Source organism: Symphalangus syndactylus, chromosome 2 (genome assembly GCF_028878055.3).
Source record: "Symphalangus syndactylus isolate Jambi chromosome 2, NHGRI_mSymSyn1-v2.1_pri, whole genome shotgun sequence".
Lineage (NCBI taxonomy): Eukaryota > Metazoa > Chordata > Mammalia > Primates > Hylobatidae > Symphalangus > Symphalangus syndactylus.
Window position 1 is genome coordinate 98,355,669 of NC_072424.2, and position 12,533 is coordinate 98,368,201.

At 34.1% G+C, this 12,533-nt stretch overlaps 1 non-coding gene across 1 annotated transcript; it reads right to left on the reverse strand.

The window, feature by feature from the left end:
• Nucleotides 1-9,328: 9,328 nt before the first annotated feature.
• LOC129477582 (U6 spliceosomal RNA) lies at nt 9,329-9,435 on the reverse strand. Its single transcript, XR_008655784.2, has one exon. It is a non-coding gene; the product is annotated as a U6 spliceosomal RNA (small nuclear RNA).
• Nucleotides 9,436-12,533: the final 3,098 nt, after the last annotated feature.

Here is a 12,533-nt window from a genome sequence, read left to right on the forward strand (position 1 = left end):
AGAATTTCAGGAGAAACAACCATAGATAACTAGGGAAAGAAAATATTCAGAGATAAAGCTTATACTTTTTCAAGAATTGAAGAAAATTTTAAATATCAATATTGAAAACATGTTGACTGAACTTGACTTAAAATAAAACAAACAAAATTCCTATTTAGACAAATGCTAGTTAATGAAGACTCTGCAATGTGTGCATGAAAATCTAACAAATCTAGCCTTTTCTTCCTGTAACCTATGTCCTCTATGTCATTTTCTTTACACACCTTAATTATTCATGTCTATATGCTTAATCTTATGTGTGTGATTTTTTTTCTAATATACGTTGATCTTTACTTTTACTTTTGGAAATCCTTTCTGACCTTCCATTGTATTTAAAATACCTTGTCATCTCACAAAATATTGCTTTTCTTGCTGTGATAACCTCCAGCTTCTTCTCTGTGTACATATTTTAAATTTCTTTTTATATTACTTGCCTATTATACAAAGAAACAAGACTTATTTATGCTTAGATCATCCATATTTTTCTCTAGTAGCCTGTCCTTAGTAGATCCTTATAAGCATTCTGTGAATAAAGCCCTAAATAAATGAACCCAGATTAAGATCTTCAATTATTTCCAGCTATCAAATCGGCCCTATTTAAAAGTTTGCTTTAGTAGAAGGCTTAATATTTTAATACTTTAGTATAAACACAGTTGGATCTCATGAGTTGTAGTAAAATTTTCTTAGTTATAATAAATGGAAGCATCTTCCACCAAGATGCTTTTATCTAGTGGATATGAGATAAGTAAGGGTTAATGAATAAGTTTTTTTTTTTTACTCTAGGCAAGTTAAATACAAGAAAGATCATTCAATTGTCTCTTACTATATGAGTAATGTGAAGAGATTTCCATTGAAATACAAAAAAAAAGAGTAAAAGAATAATGAATTCAAGTGAGTTAGTTCAATAGCATATTTCCTCATACTAGAGATTGATTAAAAAAATTAAAATTTAAACAAGATCTATCAATACAGACTTAGAAAATGTCTGAAAACCATGTGTCTTGAATTGTGCTAGTGGGACACTTTAAGATCTTGAGCAAGCTTCTTTCAAGCTATAAGTCCAGTACTCTATGACTTTATTTTGAAGTTTAGTCCCTTTCTGTTTTGTTCATTCCATCCAGTTGGATCAATTTCTCATTTCTCTATTAATATTTTAAATTGTTTTACTACTCCATTGTGAATCAGCTTTTACTTAGTTATTTTATCCTCTTTTCTATATTTATTTTAAAGAATAACCCCTAAAGGCAGTTTGAAAGATATAATAGAGTAACAATTATAGAAGAAAACAAGTATGTGAATGGGTGGGTGACTGAATGAATGGATGGATTCTGTCCAGAAAGGCTGAGATGCAGAATATTGGGAAATGAATATTCTAAACATCAGGATCTTCTATAAACACTACAGGACAGGCAAAGACTTGCTTTTCAGTTGGTGATATTTTCATACATATATTTGAATTAATGGTGTACTGTGTTGCATATGCAGATTAGAAAAACAACAATACTTGGCTGATAATTACATTGTAACTATCAACTTCAGTTAATTAAAAATGAGAATTTTTAATAATGTGTATTTTTTAATAAACCCATATATAAATCCAAAAGAGCTCTGCAGAAAGAGTAAGAAATATTAAGAAATATGTGCATCAAAAAGAAAACAAGGGCCAGGCATGGTGGCTCACGCTTGTAATCCCAGCACTTTGGGAGGCCGAGGCGGGCGGATCACGAGGTCAGGAGATCGAGACCACGGTGAAACCCCGTCTCTACTAAAAATACAAAAAATTAGCCGGGCGTGGTGGCGGGTGCCTGTAGTCCCAGCTACTTGGAGAGGCTGAGGCAGGAGAATGGCGTGAACCCGGGAGGCGGAGCTTGCAGTGAGCCGAGATTGCGCCACTGCACTCCAGCCTGGGCGACAGAGCGAGACTCCGTCTAAAAAAAAAAAAAGAAAACAAATGCCTACATTTTGGCAAAGGTAATGGGTGTAAGAAGTAGACCATTCTCTAGCTATGCTAGAGAATACTGTTATAGTATCAGATTGTCTGAGCCATCACATCCTAATTAGATCATGACTCTGTAATACTAACAACTTTGAATCTCTCAGATAAATATCTCAAGAGAAAAAGATGACTAACAGAAAACTTAATTTAAAATCTCAATCTTTTCTGGTAACCCAGAAAATATTCTGATAACATTGCAATTATCTTCAATAATCTTAGGTAATGGCTTATGATATGGGGAATGTCCTGTGTATCCATTCCTTCTGAGAAACAATTGTGGCTACAGTTGGCATTTTTGAGTGTAAGTGCTGCTTCTATAATAGCAACTCCCTTGAAAAGTTTGGCAATAAGTAAGATTAATGACTGAGAACCACAAAACTATGTTGGAATCACTGTTATTTATGAAACATCAGGAACATCCATCTCTGTCTGCTCATTCTGAGAATTGCATAATGGAAAGAACACAGAAATGGGAGTCAGTTGGTCAAGGTCACAATTTAGACTCTGCCTCAAACTGGTTGTGTGACCTTGGGCATCTTTCAAAAATCTAAGGTTTACCTACGTTACAGCAATAGGAGTGGATTACATTAGATTGACACTGAAACTTCTTCTAGTTCAGCTCTAAAATTTTGTAAATCTGAAACGTTTGTCAGTATATAAGAAACATATGTACTGTGCATTGAGAGAAACTCCTGCTACCATTTTACAAATAATTAAACTTTGATTTTAATCTATGAACTATGAATTTTCTACATTTTTCCTCTTGTTTATACCATTGCAGGCTGATTTCTAATGCCAACTTTTATAATCTAAATGTTAATATCTGACAATGTAGAAACCAACTATTTGGCATGCAATTGTTTACCTAAAAGATCCAAAGATAAATACTTTGCAGATAATCTGAATAGCCAAGATTTCCAAATGTTCTGTGTTTTGTAATGTGTTAAATCACTTTTAGATCTGATGCGCTATTTCATTATACAAAGAAAATTTAGTAGACATAAAAACCAACTAAATATTGCTTCATAAAATGGCCCATGGATACCAGAAATACTAAAAAATACAAATTTCTGTAGAAATACCATAGAATTACTTGCTAGAACATACTGAAAAATCTAAATGTGAGCTTAACCCAAGGGCAATAAACATAACTATGGGTCTTAATGCATTTAGGGTTGCTAAATACATGAGGCTGGGAAATTCATAAAGAAAACAAGTTTATTTATCTCACAATTCTAGTGGCTGGAAAGTCCAAGAACATGACACCAGCATCTGCTTGGCTTCTGATTAGGGCCATGTGCTGCTACAAGACATGGCAGGAAAGTGGAAAGGTGATGGGTGTGAGCAAAGAGAGGTCCCAAAAAGGAGGAGGAAATAGTTCTTTTATAATCCACTTTCCCAGTAACAAATCCATTCTGGCAAGAGGGAGAACACACTTATTTCCAATAAGATAGCATTACTTCATTCATAAGGGAATTGCCTACATGACACAAACAACTCCCACTAGGCTCCACATCCCAACATGGTTACAGTGGCAATTAAATCTCAATATGAGTATTGGCAGGGACAAACCACCTTCAAACCACAGCAACTATGACAATCTTGAGCTGATTTAGTTCCCAGTAGAAATATTAGATTTCCTATAATCTCTGATTATAGAAGCCAGGAAAAGAGGAAGTGAATAGTAGAAAATGGAGGATGTCCAGTTACCATATATAGTTAATTTTGTGTGTCAACTTTACTGGACCACAGGACCCACAGATTTGGTTAAATATTATTTCTAGTTGTGTCTGTGAGGGTATTTCTGGAAGAGATTAACATATGAATTAATAGACTGAGTAAAGCAGATTGCTATCCCCAGTGTGGGTGGGACTCATTCAATTCTTTTAAGGTCAGAATAAAATAAAAAATGATGTAAGAAAGAATTTTCTCTCTCTCTGCCTTACTGTCCTGGACCTGAGATATTAGTCACTTTCTCCCTTCCAACATGGACTAGGAATGGAACTATACCACTGACTATCCTGTATCTGGATTCTTCAGCTTCCATAATTATGTGACCACTTCCTTATAATACACACACAGGCACATACACACGTTCTATTAGTTTTGTTTCTCTGGAGAATCTTTGCCAAAGCACTCTATATCTGATGGGTTGGCCACCACTGGCTAAGGAACAGCCTATCTCTGGAACAGGAAAACTAAAAATGGACAACATATTGTTCCTTGAGGAATCATTGCTGGCTTAAGCATAGGTATCTAAACCATTTTGCAATTGTAATGTGTAATCCAATCCAATGCAATGCAAATGTATATGTGTAATCCAATACACATATATCTATTTCCCCCTCACACACACAGTGCAGACTCATCAGGAATGAAATCATGTCTGGCAGTAAACCAAACAGAGTCATTCTGTATGAATTATAACAGAAGTTAATATTTACTTGAATATTTACCATGTGTGAGGCTCTGAGCTAAACATTTTTACAATTATCATATTTGATTCTGCAAAATTCCAACAAGTACTACTATCATAATCTGCATCTTGCAGATGAGGCAACTAAAATTTAGAGAGGATAAGTAATGTCCATTTCATATCTGAGAAGTAATATTCCTGGTCTTAAATTAAGTCTTGATAACTTTAAAGCAATTCTTTTAATCAATTGCTATAAATTTTGAATACTGGACTGAAACAGTGGCAGAGTGACCCAAGAGAACAACACTTCTAGGATCACAGGATGTGCTGTTTACTACTTTTTATTCAACAAGCAACTCATATTAGTCTTTGGTTGAGTAACATCTTGAATGTTTTAATCTCTATAAAGCTCTTGTAGAGCATAAATCATAAGTCCTTCCCTTTATTCCTCATAGGTGCTACCACAGCTAGGAGGCCAGAATGCTCTGGCTGTTCCATTGATAAATTTTTATTTTACAATATGTGATATACAAGTATTCACATATTATACACTTTTAAATTTAGTTACATGAAAATTCAGATGAAGTATATGAACACATCGATTATACAAATAGCAATTTTCAAAACAACTTTTTTTAAGATTAAGGTACAGGACAGATAGTAAAATAATTTTTTCCTCCTGTTTTTGTCCCTGAACAATCTTTATTTACAATTCAAATATTTCCTGCCTCTTGCTTGCTTTTTCCTACACTGCCTATAAACAGCTAAATAAATAAATAAATAAATAAATAAATTAGGTGAAAACAAGAGACAAAGGGGGAAAAATGTTTACCATTTACCATTAAGAAAAAAATATAAAAATAAAACCTTCCCCCCAAAAAAGGGCTTGGGAGGCCATTTCCTTTCTCTCTAATCTCAAAAATTATTCATAAATAATGTTCATTATCATCATGTGATTATATAATAATAAATACATTTAGGTGACTCTCATTTCCCTTAATAAGGAATGATCTATATTCACATCTCTGTAACTTAGTTCAAGTTCATCTTCTCATCAATTCTAGTAATTGAAGAGATATTTCCTCAATAAGTGAAGCATATGACCAGCTTCACGAAATTTTCTTACAATTATTATGTTTCTTTCTACAAAAATAAAAAGTAGAATATATTCCATCGTCTGTAAGAGTAAAGTTGTAAAATAATTTAAGGAAATAGCTTTGGTAGTAACACATAAGCCTCTTGCTTTCAAATGGCAAGGGAGCTATGGGAGAATTGGAGAGGTGTTCTCATTTGCACAGTAAACACTGTAATTGTTTTTCCTGTGGGAATGGAAAGTATAATATATATGGTGTGCTTTTGCTGGCAATTTTCCCTTGGAAAATTAAACTTATCTTGTTTGAATAAATATTTTGTCCAGAATTTTACCAGTGACATGACTTGGATTATTCTGTTTATAAAAACTATTAGCTAACAGATAACCTCAAAAATTGAGAAACATGACTTTACAAAAACAGTTATGAGGAAATGTATCACTTTTCAACAATTTTTTTAAAACTCTGCATAGATATTTCCCCATAAAATAAATGTTTAAGTAACTAAAATAATTTTGATATATTTCTAATTATTTATCCCTAATGATAAAACTGTCCTCTTTGGGGAGAGGGGGAATCCATCTTTTGTACTTCATTATAAAAACTATGGGTTTTATAATTTATATAAACCTAAAATTTTAAAATCGTACAGGCACATATTACTTAGGACCAGGAATATAAGATTTTTTTAACTTTTATATTAAGTTCAGGAGGTATATGTGTAGGTTTGTTATATAAGTAAATCCATGTCATGGAGGTTTGTTGTACAGATTATTTTGTCACCTTGGTATCAAGCCTAGTACCAATTAGTTATCTTTCTTGATCCTCTCCCTCCTTCCACCTTCCACCTTCCACCCTCTGATATACCCCAGTGTCTATTGTTTCCCTTTATATGTCTATGTGTCCTGAACATTTAGCTCCCACTTAATAGTGAGAACAGGCTGTGTTTGATTCTTGTGTTAGTTTGCTAAGGATAATAACCCCAGCGCCATCCATGTCCCTTCAGAGGGCATGATTTCATTTTTATGGCTGCATAGTATTCCATGGTGTATATGTATCACATTTTCTTTGTCCAGTACACCATTGATGGGCATTTAGGTTGATTCCATGTCTTTGCTATTGTAAATAGTGCTGAGATGAACATATACATTGCATGTGTCTTTATAATAGAATGATTTATATTCCTTTGGGTATATACTCAGTAATGAGATTGCTGGGTAGTTTTATTTTTAGGTCTTCAAGGAATTTCCAAACTATTTTCTACAATAATTGAACAAATTTACACTCCTATCAACAGTTTTTAAGTGTTCCGTTTTCTCTGCAACCTCACTAGCACCTGTTATTTTTGACTTTTTAATAGTAGCCATTCTTACTGGTGTGAGATGGTTTCTCATTGTAGTTTTGATTTGTATTTCTCTAATGATCACTGTTGGCCAGCTTTTTAAAATATGCTTATTGTATGACTTCTTTCGAAAACTATCTGTTCATGTCCTCTGCCCACGTTTTAATGGGGTTGTTTGGTTTTCTTGTGAATTTATTTAAGTTTCTTATAGATGCTGGATATTAGACCTTTGTCAGATGCATAGTTTGCAAAAAATTTCTCCCATTCTTTAGGTTTTCTTTTGAATAATTTCTTTTGCTGTGCAGAAGCTCTTTAGTTTAATTAGATCTATTTGTCAATTTTTGTTTTAGTTGCAATTGCTTTTGATGTTTTCATCATGAAATATTTGCCTGTTCCTGTGCCCAGAATGGTTTTGCCAAGTCATCTTTCAGGGATTTCATAATTTTGATTTACATTTCAGTCTTTAATCAATCTTTAGTTGACTTTTGCATATGGTGTAAGGAAAGGGGTTAAGTATATGGTGTAAGGAAAGGGGTCAATCTTCTGCACATGTTATCTCAGCACCATTTATTGAGTAGGAGGTCCTTTCCCCATTGATTGTTTTTGTCAGCTTTGTCAAAGGTCAGATGGTTGTAGTTGTGTGGTCTTATTTCTGGGCTCTCTATTCTGTTCCATTGGTCTGTGTATCTGTTTTTGTACCAGTACCATGCTGTTTTGGTTACTTTAACCCTGTAGTATAGTTTGAAGTTGGGTAGCATGATGCCTCCAGATTTGTTCTTTTTGCTTAGGATTACATTGGCTATTTGAGCTTTTTTTGTTTGTTTGTTTCATATGAATTTTAAAATAGTTTTTCTCTAGCTCTGTGAAGAATGTCATTGATAATTTGTTAAAAATAACATTGAATCTACATATTGTTTTGGATTAGTATGGCCATTTTAATTATGTTGATTCTTCCTATCCATGAGCATGGAATATTTTTCCATTTGTTTGATTCCTTTGGGCAGTGTTTTTCAGCTCTCCTTGTAGGGATCTTTCACCTCCATAGTTAGTTAGCTGTATTCCTAGGTATTTTATTCTTTTTGTGGCAATTCTGAATGGGATTGTGCTCCTGATTTTGCTCTTGGCTTATCTATTGTTGGTGTATGGGAATTCTAGGGATTTCTGTGCATTGATTTTGCATCCTGAGACTTTGCTGAAGTTGTTTATCAGCTTAAGGAGCCTTTGGGCCAAGACTATGGTGTTTTCTAGATATCAGATCATGTTGTCTGCAAACAGGGTTAGTTTGTCTTCCACTCTTCCTATGCGGATGTCCTTTATTTCTTTCACTTGCCTGATTACTCTGGCCAGGACTTCCAATATTACGTTGAACAGCAGTGGAGAGAGGACATCCTTACATTGTGCTAGTTTTCAAGGGGGAATGCTTCCAACTTTTGCCCATTCAATATGATGTTGGCTTTGGGTTTGTCATAGATGGCTCTTATTATTTTGAGGTATCTTCCTTCAATACCTAGTCTGTTGACAGTTTTTTTTGTTTGTTTTGTGTTGTTTTTGGTTTTTGGAGATAGAGTCTCACTCTGTTGCCCAGCTTAAAGTACAGTGGTGAGATCTTGGCTAACTGCAACCTCTGCCTCCCGGGTTCAAGTGATTCTCATGCCTCAGTCTCCTGAGTAGCTGGGACTACTGGTGCATGCCACCATGGCCAGTTGTTATTATTATTATTATTATTATTATTATTACTATTGTATTTTTGGTAGAGATGGGGTTTCACCATGTTGTCCAGGGTGGTCTCTAACTCCTGGACTTAAGTGATCCATCTGCTTCAGCCTTCCAAAGTGCTGGGATCACAGGCGTTAGCCACTGCGCCTGGCCAGTTTCTTAGGAGTTTTTAACTTGAAGTCATGTTGAATTTTACCGAAAGCCTTTGCTATATCTATTGAGATAATGATGTGGCTTTTATCTTTAGTTCTATTTATTTATGTGATGAATCTCATTCATTGATTTGCGTACGTTCAATTAATCTTGCATCCCAGGGATAAAGCCTACTTGATTATGGTGTGTAAGTTTTTTGATGTGCTGCTGGATTCAGTTTGCCAGCATTTTGTTGAGGATTTTTGCATCAGTGTTCATCAAGGATATTGGCCTAAAGATTTCTTTTTGTGTTTGTGTCTCTGCCAGGTTTTCATATCATGATGATACTGGCCTCATAGAATGAGTTGGAGAGAAGGCCCTCCTCCTCAATTTTTTGGAATAATTTTAGTAGCAATGGTACAAGCTCTTTTGTGTACATCTGGTAGAATTTGGCTGTGAATCCATCTGGTCTTAGGCTTTTTTTGGTTGATAGGGTATTTATTACTGGTTCAATTTCAGAGCTATTATTGGTCTGTTTAGAGATTAAATTTCTTCTTGGTTCAGTCTTGGGAGGGTGTATGTGTCCAGGAGTTTGTAAAAATATGGAACACTTCATGAATTTGCATGTCATCCTTGTGCAGGGGGCAGGCTAATCTTCTCTGCATCCTTCTAATTTTAGTGTATGTGCTGCCAAAGTGAGCACTAGAAGATTTCAAAAGATAAAGACATATTGATTAGTAGTGATACATTTGTTGGCTCAAGAAACTGTTATTCCAATCTTAGAGGTGTCCTGTCCAAAGTTCATATATAAAATATAATCTGAAGCATCTTAAAATTATCTGGCTACTTTAAAAAATAATTTAAAATATCTGTCCTAATTACCAGACCAGTAGAAATAGGCATATATTAAGTGGCTAGTATCTACTTGATGGATTAAGTTATTTTGGGATAAAAATTTTGTTGTTTTAAATGAGCTAGGCCTCTGGTAGTAAACTGCATACCTATTTTGTTTTGCTAGTCTTTTGTCATTATGCACTTTAATTTTTACTTAACAATGGCAAAGAAAGCAAGAAATTACTTGTCAGCAAATGATGTTAACAAATGGTACTGAGACACATGAAATTATGAAATAAATATAAAATGATGTATTATAAAAATATTTATGTTTTATTTTATGCTGGTAAAAGTTTGTAGAATGATTAACATTATTTTCTTAGCATGTTTTGTTTACGACTTTTTGCTACTCTTGTATTAGAAATATGTAATGTGTTTTAATTTTGCTGTTTGTTTTTAGTAAGCAGTTCTCAAATTTATGTGCCTCAAAGCAATGTAATTTTGATTTTTGTTCAAGTATATTTCCTTCACAGACTGACAGATATCTCTACTCATTGTAGTTGGTAAGGAACCCAAACAGATGGAGAATCCGCCATGTAAACTATATCCCTCTCTATGTCAGTCTCACACAGGCAATTACATATTATTGGAAACAATATACAGAATTTATTTACCAGAATTACATGGAACCAGCACATACTTACAAAGGAGCCAGAAAATGCAATCCTACCCTTATTCCTGGAAGATATACAGGTGGAATTATTTTGGGGGCATCAAAATGGCTACTACATTGTTCATTATATTTTTTGTCATAATAACAATTTATATGTATTGTAAGTTAGCATAGTCTAGTGATTACAAGTATATATTCTAGAGCTTGAATACTGGATTTTAAATTGTGTCTCTGCCATTTAACTAGCTGTAAGTTCAACTCTCTGTTTTTTAGTTTTCTCGTGTGAGTATTTTGATATTTCTATAAAGCATCGTTTTGACTATTAAATATGGTAATAGGATTAAAACACTTAGAACATTGCCTTGCAAGGAGATACCTATAATTTTAGGAAGTTTATCGTAAATCCTATAAATTTAAGATTTACGATTGGATTAGATCTAAGATTTAAATATACTTAGTGTGCAGAATTAAGTAAATGGTCTTTCCCTTGAAAGTTTGTACATCTAGAGATTCAAGTAAAGATCTGAGGGAAAAATGTTCAACTGAGACCTTGTAGGGGCTCAGTTTTACATGGGCAAATGTAGCCTGGCTAACCTTCTAATGCTGACAGGGATAAGGGAAAGTAGGGAAGAGAAGTTCAGACTCTGGCTCAGTAGCAAGGTTGCTTCCACAGCTTTTGGCAGGGGTCTGAAATGAATGAGAGGTGAGGACTACATTTTTTATTGCAAAGGTGGCAGGTAGTTTTCTGGTTCTGTCATGAAAGCAACTCCTAAAGCAGTAACAGGAGAAATTCTGATTAGCAATAATGAGGAAGAATCTGTTATTGCATTTACATAGTTGATAAAGAGCATATTCATAAAATTACCACAGGAATTGGTATTGGTCTACTTTGGGAAATGCCATAAGCCTATAACATTTTCTTAAGTATACTCTTGGTGAGGACATATTCTTCATCTTGTAGGATATTTGATTTTTTATCAAAATTAATGGCTGAATCATAATCTGGATGATTAAACATGGTAGTACCATTACAAAAGTAAGTGCAACTATGAAGTAATGGTACTAGAGTTCTATGGTTCATAAAACAGTACAGTAGGCATTTCTTTAAATAAGTTTTTAAAAGTTTTACATATAAGCAGAATAAATTCCTAACCTGATCTCTAAAAGTGAGCATTTGTTTGAAGATACAGATATAATAATATGACAGTATTTTTCTTAAAATATAACGTGCATATGTAATTCTATAGGTTCATATATCAATTGTATATTTATTAACTAAATTATGATTTATGGAAGAAAACTAAAGGGACTGAATATCTTGATTTGGCATAATAAACCCACACGGGTTTTTCAATTCACAGTATGTATTGTGTAAACAGGTTTTATTGGGGAAAAATCACATAGTGTAAAGAGAAGGCACATGATTACTTGTTATTTTATGTCTATGACCAGGTCATCTGAAGAAGTTCTTGCTGTTTATTTGTGACTAGATTCTTTGGCAAGCTACAAGCCTTCTTAGCACTGACACTGATCTTTTATTCTTCACTGCCTCCAAACATTTAAATAGGATAGTACTGATAACAACAACAACAACAATAAAAACAGCTCAAGGAATATTAAAAAACAATCCAATCAAATGATTCATTGTGGTGCTTAATTAGGGCTCCTATGAGCACTCTATTTCAGGTGAATGGATCCCCTGCTCCTTCTTCTAGTTCCTGGAATAAACCTGTGTCTGGTCTATGTTGCTGGACATGTAGGTGTTTAGAGTTTAGAGTCCCAGTAAGGGGAACTATTTCTTACTATTTATTTTTCTCATTCAACTTCCTTATAATTCAAGTGTTGGAAATGACTTATGCATATGAGTCAAACAGAGCAAAGTTTAGACACCAGGATACTGGGGTATAAAGGTCAGCTATGCATTAAAATTTGAGGGGCTTGAATAAAGTTGAGCTTCAATATAATGACCTTGCATGAAATTAAGATCAGGTGTGCAAGCAAAGAGTCTTCCACTGTCCACAGTCTTCTAAAAAGGTGATCTCAGGTGTAAACTCTCCCCTTAGATTTTTAGAGAAAGAAAAATTACCAATCTCCAGTCAACTGATAGCTATGCAACCTAACTTCCAGGGTTTCTTCATGACCATCCTGCTTGTCTCTATTCATACGTTTCAAAGCCCTGTCTATATAATTCCAAAACATCAGATATAGCTGAAAGAATAGTCAATCAGCATGATCCTGGAAACCCAAAGCTATGGCTAGGCTTCTAGGTTCATCAAAATGGGTTTTAAAAAAAA